Source organism: Oncorhynchus keta, unplaced genomic scaffold, assembly GCF_023373465.1.
Source record: "Oncorhynchus keta strain PuntledgeMale-10-30-2019 unplaced genomic scaffold, Oket_V2 Un_contig_3942_pilon_pilon, whole genome shotgun sequence".
NCBI lineage: Eukaryota > Metazoa > Chordata > Actinopteri > Salmoniformes > Salmonidae > Oncorhynchus > Oncorhynchus keta.
The window spans coordinates 63,711-84,948 of NW_026287517.1; the positions used below are offsets into that span (position 1 = coordinate 63,711).

The following is a 21,238-nucleotide window of genomic DNA, read 5'->3' on the forward strand; positions in this document are numbered from 1 at the left end:
CTCATAGTCGTCTCTTAATGGCTGCAGTGAGTACAGCAGATTGAGAACGTCCTCTCTCTCCTCCTGTTAGTGTTCTGGCAATCTGCTTTGGCACAGACAAGGTCCTATTTCTCTCTCTCTCTCTCTCTCTGTGTGTGTGTGTGTGTGTGTGTGTGTGTGTGTGTGTGTGTGTGTGTGTGTGTGTGTGTGTGTGTGTGTGTGTGTGTGTGTGTGTGTGTGTGTGTGTGTGTGTGTGTGTGTGTGTGTGTGTGTGTGTGTGTGTGTGTGTGTGTGTGTGTGTGTGTGTGTGTGGTTGGCACCATGGGGCTGTGTCAATCACAGCTCATTTTCTATCAGATGTTGTCAATCTCACACCAGTGAATCAGAAACAACACTTTAAGACAGCTGTCATACTGATCAGCTTTTCAGACTGCTGAGATCTAGGATGCATCCCTACTCCCTATATAGTGCACTGCATTTTACCAGAGTCATATGGACCCTAAAGAGAATTTGGGACGCAATCCTAATGAATTATTCACAAGCTCCCTTGCTGTGGAACATGCAGGTGATTGAACTCGCACATGTGGTGAACACAGTTGAACTTCCCCTACTTTCATCTTAGTGGGAGCGTTAGTGGGAACCTGGATTAGAATTAGTGGGCTATAAGGTTCTATTATCAGGGCCAGGTGTTTAGCCCCTGACAGAGAAATCCCATGTCATCTCTGAAAGTGCCGTAACTTTCCAAATGCCAATGTATCTTGTGGACTTGGTGAAGCCTGTCTCCTGTGGGCGTCATGTCGCTGTGTGTACCATCTGCATCCTAAAAATCTGGTACCCTGTATATAGTGTGTAGGGAATAGGGTGTGATTTGGGACTTAGCCTGACTATCTGACTCATAAAACCAAACTAGGGCTGGGAACTGACCTCACGATACAATGTTACCTCTATACCAAATATCTCCTACATCTGCACATTGATCTGGTACTGGTACTCCCTGTGTATAGCTCCACATAGATCTGGTACTCCCTGTATATAGCTCCACATAGATCTGGTACTCCCTGTATATAGCTCCACATAGATCTGGTACTCCCTGTATATAGCTCCACATTGATCTGGTACTCCCTGTGTATAGCTCCACATAGATCTGGTACTCCCTGTATATAGCTCCACATAGATCTGGTACTCCCTGTATATAACTCCACATTGATCTGGTACTCCCTGTATATAGCTCCATATTGATCTGGTACTCCCTGTATATAGCTCCACATTGATCTGGTACTCCTGTATATAGCTCCACATTGATCTGGTACTCCTGTTTATAGCTCCATATTGATCTGGTACTCCCTGTATATAGCTCCACATTGATCTGGTACTCCCTGTATATAGCTCCACATTGATCTGGTACTGGTACTCCCTGTATATAGCTCCACATTGATCTGGTACTCCCTGTATATAGCTCCACATTGATCTGGTACTCCCTGTATATAACTCCACATTGATCTGGTACTCCCTGTATATAGCTCCACATTGATCTGGTACTCCCTGTATATAGCTCCACATTGATCTGGTACTCCCTGTATATAGCTCCACATTGATCTGGTACTCCCTGTATATAACTCCACATTGATCTGGTACTCCCTGTATATAGCTCCATATTGATCTGGTACTCCCTGTATATAGCTCCACATTGATCTGGTACTCCCTGTATATAGCTCCACATTGATCTGGTACTCCCTGTTTATAGCTCCATATTGATCTGGTACTCCCTGTATATAGCTCCACATTGATCTGGTACTCCCGTATATAGCTCCACATTGATCTGGTACTCCCTGTATATAGCTCCACATTGATCTGGTACTCCCTGTATATAGCTTCACATTGATCTGGTACTCCCTGTATATAGCTCCATATTGATCTGGTACTCCCTGTATATAGCTCCACATTGATCTGGTACTCCCTGTATATAGCTCCACATTGATCTGGTTCTCCCTGTATATAGCTCCATATTGATCTGGTACTCCCTGTATATAGCTCCACATTGATCTGGTACTCCCTGTATATAGCTCCACATTGATCTGGTACTCCCTGTATATAGCTCCACATTGATCTGGTACTCCCCGTATATAGCTCCACATTGATCTGGTACTCCCCGTATATAGCTCCACATTGATCTGGTACTCCCTGTATATAGCTCCACATTGATCTGGTACTGGTACTCCTGTGTATAACTCCACATTGATCTGGTACTCCCCGTATATAGCTCCACATTGATCTGGTACTCCCCGTATATAGCTCCACATTGATCTGGTACTCCCTGTATATAGCTCCACATTGATCTGGTACTCCCTGTATATAACTCCACATTGATCTGGTACTGGTACTCCCTGTATATAGCTCCATATTGATCTGGTACTCCTGTATATAGCTCCACATTGATCTGGTACTCCCGTATATAGCTCCACATTGATCTGGTACTCCCTGTATATAGCTCCACATTGATCTGGTACTCCCTGTATATAACTCCACATTGATCTGGTACTCCCTGTATATAGCTCCATATTGATCTGGTACTCCCTGTATATAGCTCCACATTGATCTGGTACTCCCTGTATATAGCTCCACATTGATCTGGTACTCCTGTTTATAGCTCCATATTGATCTGGTACTCCTGTATATAGCTCCACATTGATCTGGTACTCCCTGTATATAACTCCACATTGATCTGGTACTCCCTGTATATAGCGCCACATTGATCTGGTACTCCCGTATATAACTCCACATTGATCTGGTACTCCCTGTATATAGCTCCACATTGATCTGGTACTCCCTGTATATAACTCCACATTGATCTGGTACTCCCTGTATATAACTCCACATTGATCTGGTACTCCCTGTATATAGCGCCACATTGATCTGGTACTCCCGTATATAGCTCCACATTGATCTGGTACTCCCTGTATATAGCTCCACATTGATCTGGTACTCCCTGTATATAACTCCACATTGATCTGGTACTCCCTGTATATAGCTCCATATTGATCTGGTACTCCCTGTATATAGCTCCACATTGATCTGGTACTCCCTGTATATAGCTCCACATTGATCTGGTACTCCCTGTTTATAGCTCCATATTGATCTGGTACTCCCTGTATATAGCTCCACATTGATCTGGTACTCCTGTATATAGCTCCATATTGATCTGGTACTCCTGTATATAGCTCCACATTGATCTGGTACTCCCTGTATATAGCTCCACATTGATCTGGTACTCCCCGTATATAGCTCCACATTGATCTGGTACTCCCTGTATATAACTCCACATTGATCTGGTACTCCCTGTTTATAGCTCCATATTGATCTGGTACTCCCTGTATATAGCTCCACATTGATCTGGTACTGGTACTCCCTGTATATAGCTCCACATTGATCTGGTACTCCCGTATATAGCTCCACATTGATCTGGTACTCCCTGTATATAGCTCCACATTGATCTGGTACTCCCTGTATATAGCTCCACATTGATCTGGTACTCCCTGTATATAGCTCCACATTGATCTGGTACTCCCTGTATATAGCTCCACATTGATCTGGTACTCCCTGTATATAACTCCACATTGATCTGGTACTCCCTGTATATAGCTCCACATTGATCTGGTACTCCCTGTATATAGCTCCACATTGATCTGGTACTCCCTGTATATAGCTCCACATTGATCTGGTACTGGTACTCCCTGTATATAGCTCCACATTGATCTGGTACTCCCTGTATATAGCTCCACATTGATCTGGTACTCCCTGTATATAGCTCCACATTGATCTGGTACTCCCTGTATATAGCTCCACATTGATCTGGTACTCCCCGTATATAGCTCCACATTGATCTGGTACTCCCTGTATATAGCTCCACATTGATCTGGTACTCCCTGTATATAGCTCCACATTGATCTGGTACTCCCTGTATATAGCTCCACATTGATCTGGTACTCCCTGTATATAACTCCACATTGATCTGGTACTCCCTGTATATAGCTCCACATTGATCTGGTACTCCCCGTATATAGCTCCACATTGATCTGGTACTCCTGTATATAACTCCACATTGATCTGGTACTCCCTGTATATAACTCCACATTGATCTGGTACTCCCTGTATATAGCTCCACATTGATCTGGTACTCCCTGTATATAGCTCCACATTGATCTGGTACTCCCGTATATAGCTCCACATTGATCTGGTACTGGTACTCCCTGTGTATAACTCCACATTGATCTGGTACTCCCCCGTATATAGCTCCACATTGATCTGGTACTCCCGTATATAGCTCCACATTGATCTGGTACTCCCTGTATATAGCTCCACATTGATCTGGTACTCCCTGTATATAACTCCACATTGATCTGGTACTGGTACTCCCTGTATATAGCTCCATATTGATCTGGTACTCCTGTATATAGCTCCACATTGATCTGGTACTCCCCGTATATAGCTCCACATTGATCTGGTACTCCCTGTATATAGCTCCACATTGATCTGGTACTCCCTGTATATAACTCCACATTGATCTGGTACTCCCTGTATATAACTCCACATTGATCTGGTACTCCCCTATAGCGCCACATTGATCTGGTACTCCCCGTATATAGCTCCACATTGATCTGGTACTCCCTGTATATAGCTCCACATTGATCTGGTACTCCCTGTATATAACTCCACATTGATCTGGTACTCCTGTATATAGCTCCATATTGATCTGGTACTCCCTGTATATAGCTCCACATTGATCTGGTACTCCCTGTATATAGCTCCACATTGATCTGGTACTCCCTGTTTATAGCTCCATATTGATCTGGTACTCCCTGTATATAGCTCCACATTGATCTGGTACTCCCTGTATATAGCTCCATATTGATCTGGTACTCCCTGTATATAGCTCCACATTGATCTGGTACTCCCTGTATATAGCTCCACATTGATCTGGTACTCCCCGTATATAGCTCCACATTGATCTGGTACTCCCTGTATATAACTCCACATTGATCTGGTACTCCCTGTTTATAGCTCCATATTGATCTGGTACTCCCTGTATATAGCTCCACATTGATCTGGTACTGGTACTCCTGTATATAGCTCCACATTGATCTGGTACTCCCCGTATATAGCTCCACATTGATCTGGTACTCCCTGTATATAGCTCCACATTGATCTGGTACTGGTACTCCCTGTATATAGCCCCACATTGATCTGGTACTCCCTGTTTATAGCTCCACATTGATCTGGTACTTCCTGTATATAGCTCCACTTTGATCTGGTACTCACTGTTTATAGCTCCACATTGATCTGGTACTCCCTGTATATAGCTCCATATTGATCTGGTACTCCCTGTATATAGCTCCACATTGATCTGGTACTCCCTGTATATAGCTTCACATTGATCTGGTACTCCCTGTATATAGCTCCATATTGATCTGGTACTCCCTGTATATAGCTCCACATTGATCTGGTACTCCCTGTATATAGCTCCACATTGATCTGGTTCTCCCTGTATATAGCTCCACATTGATCTGGTACTCCCTGTTTATAGCTCCACATTGATCTGGTACTCCCTGTATATAGCTCCATATTGATCTGGTACTCCCTGTATATAGCTCCACATTGATCTGGTACTCCCTGTATATAGCTCCACATTGATCTGGTACTCCCTGTATATAGCTCCATATTGATCTGGTACTCCCTGTATATAGCTCCACATTGATCTGGTACTCCCTGTATATAGCTCCACATTGATCTGGTTCTCCCTGTATATAGCTCCACATTGATCTGGTACTCCCCGTATATAGCTCCACATTGATCTGGTACTCCCGTATATAGCTCCACATTGATCTGGTACTCCCTGTATATAGCTCCACATTGATCTGGTACTGGTACTCCCTGTGTATAACTCCACATTGATCTGGTACTCCCGTATATAGCTCCACATTGATCTGGTACTCCCGTATATAGCTCCACATTGATCTGGTACTCCCTGTATATAGCTCCACATTGATCTGGTACTCCCTGTATATAACTCCACATTGATCTGGTACTGGTACTCCTGTATATAGCTCCATATTGATCTGGTACTCCCTGTATATAGCTCCACATTGATCTGGTACTCCCCGTATATAGCTCCACATTGATCTGGTACTCCCTGTATATAGCTCCACATTGATCTGGTACTCCCTGTATATAACTCCACATTGATCTGGTACTCCCTGTATATAGCTCCATATTGATCTGGTACTCCCTGTATATAGCTCCACATTGATCTGGTACTCCCTGTATATAGCTCCACATTGATCTGGTACTCCCTGTTTATAGCTCCATATTGATCTGGTACTCCCTGTATATAGCTCCACATTGATCTGGTACTCCCTGTATATAACTCCACATTGATCTGGTACTCCCTGTATATAGCGCCACATTGATCTGGTACTCCCCGTATATAACTCCACATTGATCTGGTACTCCCTGTATATAGCTCCACATTGATCTGGTACTCCCTGTATATAACTCCACATTGATCTGGTACTCCCTGTATATAACTCCACATTGATCTGGTACTCCCTGTATATAGCGCCACATTGATCTGGTACTCCCGTATATAGCTCCACATTGATCTGGTACTCCCTGTATATAGCTCCACATTGATCTGGTACTCCCTGTATATAACTCCACATTGATCTGGTACTCCCTGTATATAGCTCCATATTGATCTGGTACTCCCTGTATATAGCTCCACATTGATCTGGTACTCCCTGTATATAGCTCCACATTGATCTGGTACTCCCTGTTTATAGCTCCATATTGATCTGGTACTCCCTGTATATAGCTCCACATTGATCTGGTACTCCCTGTATATAGCTCCATATTGATCTGGTACTCCCTGTATATAGCTCCACATTGATCTGGTACTCCTGTATATAGCTCCACATTGATCTGGTACTCCCCGTATATAGCTCCACATTGATCTGGTACTCCCTGTATATAACTCCACATTGATCTGGTACTCCCTGTTTATAGCTCCATATTGATCTGGTACTCCCTGTATATAGCTCCACATTGATCTGGTACTGGTACTCCCTGTATATAGCTCCACATTGATCTGGTACTCCCGTATATAGCTCCACATTGATCTGGTACTCCCTGTATATAGCTCCACATTGATCTGGTACTCCCTGTATATAGCTCCACATTGATCTGGTACTCCTGTATATAGCTCCACATTGATCTGGTACTCCCTGTATATAGCTCCACATTGATCTGGTACTCCCTGTATATAACTCCACATTGATCTGGTACTCCCTGTATATAGCTCCACATTGATCTGGTACTCCCTGTATATAGCTCCACATTGATCTGGTACTCCCGTATATAGCTCCACATTGATCTGGTACTGGTACTCCCTGTATATAGCTCCACATTGATCTGGTACTCCCTGTATATAGCTCCACATTGATCTGGTACTCCCTGTATATAGCTCCACATTGATCTGGTACTCCCTGTATATAGCTCCACATTGATCTGGTACTCCCGTATATAGCTCCACATTGATCTGGTACTCCCTGTATATAGCTCCACATTGATCTGGTACTCCCTGTATATAGCTCCACATTGATCTGGTACTCCCTGTATATAGCTCCACATTGATCTGGTACTCCCTGTATATAACTCCACATTGATCTGGTACTCCCTGTATATAGCTCCACATTGATCTGGTACTCCCCGTATATAGCTCCACATTGATCTGGTACTCCCTGTATATAACTCCACATTGATCTGGTACTCCCTGTATATAACTCCACATTGATCTGGTACTCCCTGTATATAGCTCCACATTGATCTGGTACTCCCTGTATATAGCTCCACATTGATCTGGTACTCCCGTATATAGCTCCACATTGATCTGGTACTGGTACTCCCTGTATATAGCTCCACATTGATCTGGTACTCCCTGTATATAGCTCCACATTGATCTGGTACTCCCGTATATAGCTCCACATTGATCTGGTACTCCCGTATATAGCTCCACATTGATCTGGTACTCCCCGTATATAGCTCCACATTGATCTGGTACTGGTACTCCCTGTATATAGCTCCACATTGATCTGGTACTCCCTGTATATAGCTCCACATTGATCTGGTACTCCCTGTATATAGCTCCACATTGATCTGGTACTCCCGTATATAGCTCCACATTGATCTGGTACTCCCTGTATATAACTCCACATTGATCTGGTACTCCCTGTATATAGCTCCACATTGATCTGGTACTCCCTGTATATAGCTCCACATTGATCTGGTACTCCCTGTATATAGCTCCACATTGATCTGGTACTCCCGTATATAGCTCCACATTGATCTGGTACTCCCTGTATATAGCTCCACATTGATCTGGTACTCCCTGTATATAGCTCCACATTGATCTGGTACTCCCTGTATATAGCTCCACATTGATCTGGTACTGGTACTCCCTGTGTATAACTCCACATTGATCTGGTACTCCCGTATATAGCTCCACATTGATCTGGTACTCCCTGTATATAGCTCCACATTGATCTGGTACTCCCTGTATATAGCTCCACATTGATCTGGTACTCCCTGTATATAGCTCCACATTGATCTGGTACTCCCCGTATATAGCTCCACATTGATCTGGTACTCCCTGTATATAGCTCCAGATTGATCTGGTACTCCCTGTATATAGCTCCACATTGATCTGGTACTCCCTGTATATAACTCCACATTGATCTGGTACTCCCTGTATATAGCTCCACATTGATCTGGTACTCCCTGTATATAGCTCCACATTGATCTGGTACTCCCTGTATATAGCTCCACATTGATCTGGTACTCCCTGTATATAGCTCCACATTGATCTGGTACTCCCTGTATATAGCTCCACATTGATCTGGTACTGGTACTCCCTGTATATAGCTCCACATTGATCTGGTACTGGTACTCCCTGTATATAGCTCCACATTGATCTGGTACTCCCTGTATATAGCTCCACATTGATCTGGTACTCCCTGTATATAGCTCCACATTGATCTGGTACTCCCTGTATATAGCTCCACATTGATCTGGTACTCCCTGTATATAGCTCCACATTGATCTGGTACTCCCTGTATATAGCTCCACATTGATCTGGTACTCCCTGTATATAGCTCCACATTGATCTGGTACTGGTACTCCCTGTATATAGCTCCACATTGATCTGGTACTGGTACTCCCTGTATATAGCTCCACATTGATCTGGCACTCCCTGTATATAGCTCCACATTGATCTGGTACTCCCCGTATATAGCTCCACATTGATCTGGCACTCCCTGTATATAGCTCCACATTGATCTGGTATTCCCCGTATATAGCTCCACACTGATCTGGCACTGGTACTTATTGTATATAGCTCCACATTGATCTGGTACAGGTACTCCCTGTATATAGCTCCACATTGATCTGGTACTGGTACTCCCTGTATATAGCTCCACATTGATCTGGTACTGGTACTCCCTTTATATAGCTCCACATTGATCTGGTACTGGCACTCCCTGTATATAGCTCCACATTGATCTGGTACTCCCTGTATATAGCTCCACATTGATCTGGTACTCCCCGTATATAGCTCCACATTGATCTGGTACTCCCTGTATATAGCTCCACATTGATCTGGTACTCCCTGTATATAGCTCCACATTGATCTGGTACTCCCTGTATATAGCTCCACATTGATCTGGTACTCCCTGTATATAGCTCCACATTGATCTGGTACTCCCTGTATATAGCGCCACATTGATCTGGTACTCCCTGTGTATAGATCCACATTGATCTGGTACTCCCCGTATATACCTCCACATTGATCTGGTACTCCCTGTATATAGCTCCACATTGATCTGGTACTCCCTGTATATAGCTCCACATTGATCTGGTACTCCCCGTATATAGCTCCACATTGATCTGGTACTGGTACTCCCTGTATATAGCTCCACATTGATCTGGTACTCCCTGTATATAGCTCCACATTGATCTGGTACTCCCGTATATAGCTCCACATTGATCTGGTACTCCCGTATATAGCTCCACATTGATCTGGTACTCCCGTATATAGCTCCACATTGATCTGGTACTGGTACTCCCTGTATATAGCTCCACATTGATCTGGTACTCCCTGTATATAGCTCCACATTGATCTGGTACTCCCTGTATATAGCTCCACATTGATCTGGTACTCCCTGTATATAGCGCCACATTGATCTGGTACTCCCCGTATATAACTCCACATTGATCTGGTACTCCCTGTATATAGCTCCACATTGATCTGGTACTCCCTGTATATAGCTCCACATTGATCTGGTACTCCCTGTATATAGCTCCACATTGATCTGGTACTCCCCGTATATAGCTCCACATTGATCTGGTACTCCCTGTATATAGCTCCACATTGATCTGGTACTCCCTGTATATAGCTCCACATTGATCTGGTACTCCCTGTATATAGCTCCACATTGATCTGGTACTGGTACTCCCTGTGTATAACTCCACATTGATCTGGTACTCCCCGTATATAGCTCCACATTGATCTGGTACTCCTGTATATAGCTCCACATTGATCTGGTACTCCCTGTATATAGCTCCACATTGATCTGGTACTCCCTGTATATAGCTCCACATTGATCTGGTACTCCCCGTATATAGCTCCACATTGATCTGGTACTCCCTGTATATAACTCCACATTGATCTGGTACTCCCTGTATATAGCTCCACATTGATCTGGTACTCCCTGTATATAACTCCACATTGATCTGGTACTCCCGTATATAGCTCCACATTGATCTGGTACTCCTGTATATAGCTCCACATTGATCTGGTACTCCCTGTATATAGCTCCACATTGATCTGGTACTCCCTGTATATAGCTCCACATTGATCTGGTACTCCCTGTATATAGCTCCACATTGATCTGGTACTGGTACTCCCTGTATATAGCTCCACATTGATCTGGTACTGGTACTCCCTGTATATAGCTCCACATTGATCTGGTACTCCCTGTATATAGCTCCACATTGATCTGGTACTCCCTGTATATAGCTCCACATTGATCTGGTACTCCCTGTATATAGCTCCACATTGATCTGGTACTCCCTGTATATAGCTCCACATTGATCTGGTACTCCCTGTATATAGCTCCACATTGATCTGGTACTCCCTGTATATAGCTCCACATTGATCTGGTACTGGTACTCCCTGTATATAGCTCCACATTGATCTGGTACTGGTACTCCCTGTATATAGCTCCACATTGATCTGGTACTCCCTGTATATAGCTCCACATTGATCTGGTACTCCCCGTATATAGCTCCACATTGATCTGGTACTCCCTGTATATAGCTCCACATTGATCTGGTACTCCCTGTATATAGCTCCACATTGATCTGGTACTCCCTGTATATAGCTCCACATTGATCTGGTACTCCCTGTATATAGCTCCACATTGATCTGGTACTCCCTGTATATAGCTCCACATTGATCTGGTACTGGTACTCCCTGTATATAGCTCCACATTGATCTGGTACTGGTACTCCCTGTATATAGCTCCACATTGATCTGGTACTCCTGTATATAGCTCCACATTGATCTGGTACTCCCGTATATAGCTCCACATTGATCTGGTACTCCCTGTATATAGCTCCACATTGATCTGGTACTCCCTGTATATAGCTCCACATTGATCTGGTACTCCCTGTATATAGCTCCACATTGATCTGGTACTCCCTGTATATAGCTCCACATTGATCTGGTACTCCCTGTATATAGCGCCACATTGATCTGGTACTCCCTGTGTATAGATCCACATTGATCTGGTACTCCCCGTATATACCTCCACATTGATCTGGTACTCCCTGTATATAGCTCCACATTGATCTGGTACTCCCTGTATATAGCTCCACATTGATCTGGTACTCCCGTATATAACTCCACATTGATCTGGTACTGGTACTCCCTGTGTATAGCTCCACATAGATCTGGTACTCCCTGTATATAACTCCACATTGATCTGGTACTGGTACTCCCTGTGTATAGCTCCACATTGATCTGGTACTCCCTGTATATAGCTCCACATTGATCTGGTACTCCCCGTATATAGCTCCACATTGATCTGGTACTCCCTGTATATAGCTCCACATTGATCTGGTACTCCCTGTATATAGCTCCACATTGATCTGGTACTCCCTGTATATAGCTCCACATTGATCTGGTACTCCCTGTATATAGCTCCACATTGATCTGGTACTCCCGTATATAGCTCCACATTGATCTGGTACTCCCTGTATATAACTCCACATTGATCTGGTACTGGTACTCCTGTGTATAGCTCCACATAGATCTGGTACTCCCTGTATATAGCTCCACATTGATCTGGTACTCCCCGTATATAGCTCCACATTGATCTGGTACTCCCTGTATATAACTCCACATTGATCTGGTACTCCCTGTATATAACTCCACATTGATCTGGTACTCCCTGTATATAACTCCACATTGATCTGGTACTCCCTGTATATAACTCCACATTGATCTGGTACTGGTACTCCCTGTATATAGCTCCACATTGATCTGGTACTCCCCGTATATAGCTCCACATTGATCTGGTACTCCCCGTATATAGCTCCACATTGATCTGGTACTCCCTGTATATAACTCCACATTGATCTGGTACTCCCTGTGTATAGCTCCACATTGATCTGGTACTCCCTGTGTATAGCTCCACATTGATCTGGTACTCCCTGTATATAGCTCCACATTGATCTGGTACTCCCGTATATAGCTCCACATAGATCTGGTACTCCTGTATATAGCTCCACATTGATCTGGTACTCCCTGTATATAGCTCCACATTGATCTGGTACTCCCTGTATATAGCTCCACATTGATCTGGTACTCCCTGTATATAGCTCCACATTGATCTGGTACTCCCTGTATATAGCTCCACATTGATCTGGTACTCCCCGTATATAGCTCCACATTGATCTGGTACTCCCTGTATATAACTCCACATTGATCTGGTACTCCCCGTATATAACTCCACATTGATCTGGTACTCCCTGTATATAACTCCACATTGATCTGGTACTCCCTGTATATAACTCCACATTGATCTGGTACTCCCTGTATATAACTCCACATTGATCTGGTACTCCCGTATATAACTCCACATTGATCTGGTACTCCCTGTATATAACTCCACATTGATCTGGTACTCCCTGTATATAACTCCACATTGATCTGGTACTCCCTGTATATAGCTCCACATTGATCTGGTACTCCCTGTATATAGCTCCACATTGATCTGGTACTTCCTGTATATAACTCCACATTGATCTGGTACTGGTACTACCTGTATATAACTCCACATTGATCTGGTACTCCCTGTATATAGCGCCACATTGATCTGGTACTCCCTGTGTATAGATCCACATTGATCTGGTACTCCCTGTGTATAGATCCACATTGATATGGTACTTCCTGTATATAGCCCCACATTGATCTGGTACTGGTACTCCCTGTATATAGCTCCACATTGATCTGGTACTTCCTGTATATAGCTCCACATTGATCTGGTACTGGTACTCCCTGTATATAGCTCCACATTGATCTGGTACTCCCTGTGTATAGATCCACATTAATATGGTACTCCCTGAATATAGCCCCACATTGATCTGGTACTCCCTGTGTATAGATCCACATTGATATGGTACTTCCTGTATATAGCCCCACATTGATCTGGTACTGGTACTCCCTGTATATAACTCCACATTGATCTGGTACTGGTACTCCCTGTATATAACTCCTCATTGATCTGGTACTCCCTGTATATAACTCCTCATTGATCTGGTACTGGTACTCCCTGTATATAACTCCACATTGATCTGGTACTGGTACTCCCTGTATATAACTCCTCATTGATCTGGTACTGGTACTACCTGTATATAACTCCACATTGATCTGGTACTGGTACTCCCTGTATATAGCTCCACATTGATCTGGTACTACCTGTATATAACTCCTCATTGATCTGGTACTCCCTGTGTGTAGCTCCATTCTTGTGTATTTCTTTATTATTATAATTTTTAACTCTGCATCTTGGGAAAGGTTCGTAAGCAAGTATTTCACTATAAAGTCTACACCAATTGTATTTGGTGCATTTGATTTGATACTTATGTGCAAATACACTACTGGTCAAAGGTTCGAGAACACCTACTTATTCAAGGGTTTTTCTTTATTTTATTGTTTTCTACATCGTAGAATAATAGTGAAGACATCAAAACGATGAAATAACACATATGGAATCATGTGGTAACCAAAACAGTGGTAAATATAAAATGTATTTTGATTTGTTTGAGATTCTTCAAAGTAGCCACCCTTTGCCTTGATGACAGCTTTGCATACTCTTGGCATTCTCTCAACCAGCTTCATGAGGTAATCTTGGAATGCATTTCAATTAACAGGTATGCCTTTTTAAAATATCATTTGTGTAATGTATTTCCTTTTTAATGCGTTTGAGCCAATCAGTTGTGTTGTGACAAGGTAGGGGGGTGTACAGAAGACGGCCCTACTAGGTAAAAGACCAAGTCCATATTATGGCAAGAACAGCTCAAATAAGCGAAAGAGAAATGACAGTCCAGCATTACTTTAAGATATGAAGGTCAGTTAATAAGGGACATTTCAAGAACTTTGTCAGTTTCTTCAAGTGCAGTCTCAAAAACCATCAAGCGCTATGATGAAACTGGCTCTCATGAGGACCGCCATAGGAATGATCGACACAGAGTTACCTCTGCTGCAGAGGATAAGTTCATTAGAGTTACCAGCCTAAGAAATTGCACCCCAAATAAATGTAACAGACACATCTCAACATCAACTGTTCAGAGGAGACTGTGTGAATCAGGCATTCATGATCGAATTGCTGCAAAGAAACCACTACCTAAAGGACACCAATAATAAGAAGAGACTTGCTTGGGCCAAGAAACATTAGCAATGGACATTAGAACGGTGGAAATTTGTCCTTTGGTCTGATGAGTCCAAATTTGAGATTTTTGTTCCAACCACTGTGTCTTTGTGAGATTCAGTGTGGATGAATGGATGATCTCTGCATGTGAATTTCCCAACGTAAAGCATTAAGGAGAAGGTGTTATGGTGTGGGGATACGCCATCCCATCTGGTTTGCGCATAGTGGGACTATCATTTGTTTTTCAACAGGACAATGACTCAACACACCTTCAGGCTGGTTAAGGGCAATTTTACCAAGAAGGAGAGTGATGGAGGGCTGTATCAGATGACCTGGCCTCCACAATCCCCCGACCTCAACCAAATTGAGATGGTTTGGGATTAGTCGGATTAGTGCTCAGCATATGTGGGAATTCCTTCAAGACTGTTGGAAAAGTATTCCAGGTGAAGCTAGTTGAGAGAATGCCAAGAGTGTGGCTAGTTGAAGAATCTCAAAAATAAAATATATTTTGATTTGTTTAACCATTTTTTGTTTACTACATGATTCCATATGTGTTATTTCATAGTTTTGATGTCTTTACTATTATTCTACAATGTAGAAAATGGTAAATAAATCAAGAAAAACCCTTGAATGAGTAGGTGTTCTAAAACTTTTGACCGGTAGTGTACATGTATTGTGATTTTATATGTAGTGTGATTCGATACTGATTTTCCATCGATTTGATATTCCAAACATATTTCTCACCTTATGTCTGCTGCAGAAACAAGAGAGAGCATGAGAAAATGAGTTTCGATTGGTCAGGAAACTGAAAGTACTGAAAACATGTTGGCTCACTATTTCAAAAGAAGATGGAGAACAAGCTATAGGATGAAAAAAAACTCTTCCTACAGTAGCACAACTTTGAGTCAAATGTTGATGTATCATCCAAAATAATATTGTGATATGTAACTATACATTTTGTCCCACATCACTAATCCAAATGATATTATCAGTCTATAACTGTGTGCCTCTGTGTCTGTCCTTCCTGACTCTACGCTCATTACAAAATGGGCTGTGAGGATGGAGGCACTGGCCATTAAATATTCAGAGGGCCTGGAGCCTTCTGGTAAAGAGCAGGGCCTGTACACAGGGACTGCTGCTGTTCTCTCACAACAGACACTTTAAAGGAGGAGCTCAGCTGTGGTTGGCTTGCTGGAAAGTACTCTCCATTTAGTCTGACCTTGCTGACGGAAGGTGGCTCTGGGGTAAAGTTTCGCCAAGGTACATATCTAGGATCAGTTTCCCCTTCACCAATCCGAACCTTAACCATTAGTGGAGAAAATGCAAAACTGACCCAAGATCAGCGTCTAGGGGAAACTTCACCCTACACCATTTCATTGCCTCAGGGACACATGGAGGGCGTTTGGGCTGATTGGTTTCTCTCTTTTCAGGTTTCGATCGGGGGAAAGAAGATTCCCTGCCTCCGAAAGAGGACTCGTCTCACTCCATATCCAAGAGCAAGGTATGGTCCAAAAATACACCCCAGACCTCTCCTCTCACAGCTCTTTCTCCTTTCTCTCTTTACAGGATGTACAAGGACAGAAAACATACCCATCCACTCACTCTGAAGCAGAAACCTTTGAAATCGACTTTATTTCTTTGGCCAAAGTCCCCAACCATTAAAGCCTCATGCTTTACCATCAACTCTTTATGAGCAAGTAGTAGAGGAGAGGAGAGTAGGAAGGGAGGGTGCTGATGAAACCCATTTCAGTGTGTAAGACATAGTCCTAATGAGACCAGGGAGTAAAGGAGTTACTGTAAAAGAACAAGCCAACAATTTCAACCTCGCCACAGCTGTGAGCTTCATTCATTATTAATCACATGTACATCAAACCATCATCAAAAACAGAAACCCAACCATTCCAGGCCTCTCAACTGAACCCACTGTTCAACTTCCAATGAGAACTAAGGCCAAGGGTTGCAAAATTCTGGTTAATTCCCCAAACATCCAAGGTTTTATAGAAATCCTGGTTGGTGAATTCCATTGAATAGGAGAGAGAAAGAGAGGAGAGTGTGCTGAAATAGCAGTGGGCTGGATTTGAACCCACGCTACAATGGTATATTTGTTCTATAGGCAGCGGCTGTTCTGTTTTTCCAATAAAAACAGTGACAGCATAAATATATACATAAATACCAGTTCTCTTTACTCCAGTCCTCTCCTCTTTACTCCAGTCCTCTCCTCTTTACTCCAGTCCTCTGCTCTTTACTCCAGTCCTCTCCTCTTTACTCCAGTCCTCTGCTCTTTACTCCAGTCCTCTCCTCTTTACTCCAGTCCTCTGCTCTTTACTCCAGTCCTCTCCTCTTTACTCCAGTCCTCTCCTCTTTACTCCAGTCCTCTCCTCTTTACTCCAGTCCTCTCCTCTTTACTCCAGTCCTCTGCTCTTTACTCCAGTCCTCTGCTCTTTACTCCAGTCCTCTCCTCTTTACTCCAGTCCTCTCCTCTTTACTCCAGTCCTCTCCTCTTTACTCCAGTCCTCTGCTCTTTACTCCAGTCCTCTGCTCTTTACTCCAGTCCTCTCCTCTTTACTCCAGTCCTCTCCTCTTTACTCCAGTCCTCTCCTCTTTACTCCAGTCCTCTGCTCTTTACTCCAGTCCTCTGCTCTTTACTCCAGTCCTCTGCTCTTTACTCCAGTCCTCTGCTCTTTACTCCAGTCCTCTCCTCTTTACTCCAGTCCTCTACTCTCTCCTCTTTACTCCAGTCCTCTCCTCTTTACTCCAGTCCTCTGCTCTTTACTCCAGTCCTCTCCTCTTTACTCCAGTCCTCTGCTCTTTACTTCAGTCCTCTCCTCTTTACTCCAGTCCTCTACTCTCTCCTCTTTACTCCAGTCCTCTCCTCTTTACTCCAGTCCTCTGCTCTTTACTCCAGTCCTCTCCTCTTTACTCCAGTCCTCTCCTCTTTACTCCAGTCCTCTGCTCTTTACTCCAGTCCTCTGCTCTTTACTCCAGTCCTCTCCTCTTTACTCCAGTCCTCTCCTCTTTACTCCAGTCCTCTCCTCTTTACTCCAGTCCTCTCCTCTTTACGCCAGTCCTCTACTCTCTCCTCTTTACTCCAGTCCTCTGCTCTTTACTCCAGTCCTCTACTCTCTCCTCTTTACTCCAGTCCTCTTCTCTTTACTCCAGTCCTCTACTCTCTCCTCTTTACTCCAGTCCTCTCCTCTTTACTCCAGTCCTCTCCTATGCTCTGCTCTCCTCTCCCCCCCTCTCCTCTACCTAGCAGTTTTTTTCTGAGCCGTTAAGTGGCCCTGCCTCATGAAGCTCTCCCCCTGCTCTCTCTGTCTACTCTCTGCTAATAGAACTCTATTAGGCCCTGGCTTCAGCTAAGAGTCATGCCTGTGTAGAATCCAGCTCCTTGGTTAGCGTTAGCCAAGCTAGCGCAGGACTAAACAAAGGGCTTGACAGGCTGAGCAGGGCATAAGGTAAGGCCCACAGCGTTGTTTGTGGTAGCCTCAACTGAGACTGCTATTACAATTGCAGGACTTCCATTGGGGGCTGTTATCATGGTGGTATCAGAGGCCTGTTGTTTTCTTCCAGGTGTCAGGATACTCTCTAGGCTCCTTTATTGACATTCACTTCAGAAGCCAAAAACGCCAAGGGTGCCTCCAGACACCAGATGAGTGTGTGTGTACCTGGTAGGATCGGGTAAATCAATCTGACTGGTGCTAAAGTTTGAGTGGCGCCCAGACAACTCTAATACAGCAGTCTATTGGATGGGAATAATGATTTCCCAGGGACTCAAAGTGCTTTACATAGTAAGAGGGGTAACTCACCTCATCCAACCGCCAATGTGTAGCACCCACCCACCTCATTTTGAGCCAGACAGCTCCCCAGTTTGGGCCAGACAGATCCCCAGTTTGGGCCAGACAGATCCCCAGTTTGGGCCAGACAGCTCCCCAGTTTGGACCAGACAGATTCCCAGTTTGGGCCAGACAGCTCCCCACATGCTCATCACATCCAGTAATACAGTAAGACTTCTGTCCTAGTGTCACCAGATGGAAACTGTTTGTCTCAGGTTAGAAGGGTACTAGTGAGCCATTCCCAGCTTACTATACGCTCACTTCCTTCTCCATGTCTCCACAGTCAGAGTCCAAGCTCTACAATGGCTCTGACAAGGATGTCTCGTCGTCCGGTAACAAGCTCACCAAGAAGGAGTCACTCAAGGTAAGTAGGGAGACTTACAGCAGAGACCAGCCTAAGGATGATCTTATAGTAAGTAGCTTGTCAGAACGGCCCTGTTTCTGTTGCGTGAGGCAGCTTGATGTAGAAGTACAACCCCTGGACAGGACTCTAGACATTAGGGGAAACACTGTAGCGTGATGTAGAAGTACAACCACTGGACAGGACTCTAGACATTAGGGGAAACACTGTAGCGTGATGTAGAAGTACAACCCCTGGACAGGACTCTAGACATTAGGGGAAACACTGTAGCGTGATGTAGAAGTACAACCCCTGGACAGGACTCTAGACATTAGGGGAAACACTGTAGCGTGATGTAGAAGTACAACCACTGGACAGGACTCTAGACATTAGGGGAAACACTGTAGCTTGATGTAGAAGTACAACCCTGGACAGGACTCTAGACATTAGGGGAAACACTGTAGCGTGATGTAGAAGTACAACCCTGGACAGGACTCTAGACATTAGGGGAAACACTGTAGCGTGATGTAGAAGTACAACCGCTGGACAGGACTCTAGACATTAGGGGAAACACTGTAGCGTGATGTAGAAGTACAACCCTGGACAGGACTCTAGACATTAGGGGAAACACTGTAGCGTGATGTAGAAGTACAACCGCTGGACAGGACTCTAGACATTAGGGGAAACACTGTAGCGTGATGTAGAAGTACAACCCCTGGACAGGACTCTAGACATTAGGGGAAACACTGTAGCGTGATGTAGAAGTACAACCACTGGACAGGACTCTAGACATTAGGGAAACACTGTAGCGTGATGTAGAAGTACAACCCCTGGACAGGACTCTAGACATTAGGGGAAACACTGTAGCGTGATGTAGAAGTACAACCCCTGGACAGGACTCTAGACATTAGGGGAAACACTGTAGCGTGATGTAGAAGTACAACCACTGGACAGGACTCTAGACATTAGGGGAAACACTGTAGCGTGATGTAGAAGTACAACCCCTGGACAGGACTCTAGACATTAGGGGAAACACTGTAGCGTGATGTAGAAGTACAACCCCTGGACAGGACTCTAGACATTAGGGGAAACACTGTAGCGTGATGTAGAAGTACAACCCCTGGACAGGACTCTAGACATTAGGGGAAACACTGTAGCGTGATGTAGAAGTACAACCACTGGACAGGACTCTAGACATTAGGGGAAACACTGTAGCGTGATGTAGAAGTACAACCCCTGGACAGGACTCTAGACATTAGGGGAAACACTGTAGCGTGATGTAGAAGTACAACCCTGGACAGGACTCTAGACATTAGGGGAAACACTGTAGCGTGATGTAGAAGTACAACCCCTGGACAGGACTCTAGACATTAGGGAAACACTGTAGCGTGATGTAGAAGTACAACCCCTGGACAGGACTCTAGACATTAGGGGAAACACTGTAGCGTGATGTAGAAGTACAACCCCTGGACAGGACTCTAGACATTAGGGGAAACACTGTAGCGTGATGTAGAAGTACAACCACTGGACAGGACTCTAGACATTAGGGAAACACTGTAGCGTGATGTAGAAGTACAACCACTGGACAGGACTCTAGACATTAGGGGAAACACTGTAGCGTGATGTAGAAGTACAACCCTGGACAGGACTCTAGACATTAGGGGAAACACTGTAGCGTGATGTAGAAGTACAACCCCTGGACAGGACTCTAGACATTAGGGGAAACACTGTAGCGTGATGTAGAAGTACAACCCCTGGACAGGACTCTAGACATTAGGGGAAACACTGTAGCGTGATGTAGAAGTACAACCCCTGGACAGGACTCTAGACATTAGGGAAACACTGTAGCGTGATGTAGAAGTACAACCCCTGGACAGGACTCTAGACATTAGGGGAAACACTGTAGCGTGATGTAGAAGTACAACCCCTGGACAGGACTCTAGACATTAGGGAAACACTGTAGCGTGATGTAGAAGTACAACCCCTGGACAGGACTCTAGACATTAGGGGAAACACTGTAGCGTGATGTAGAAGTACAACCCCTG

General features: G+C 44.2%; 1 pseudogene; it reads left to right on the forward strand.

Moving 5' to 3' along the window:
* Nucleotides 1-21,238, forward strand: part of LOC127924311 (oxysterol-binding protein-related protein 8-like) — a 77,547-nt pseudogene that overhangs the window by 26,027 nt on the left and 30,282 nt on the right.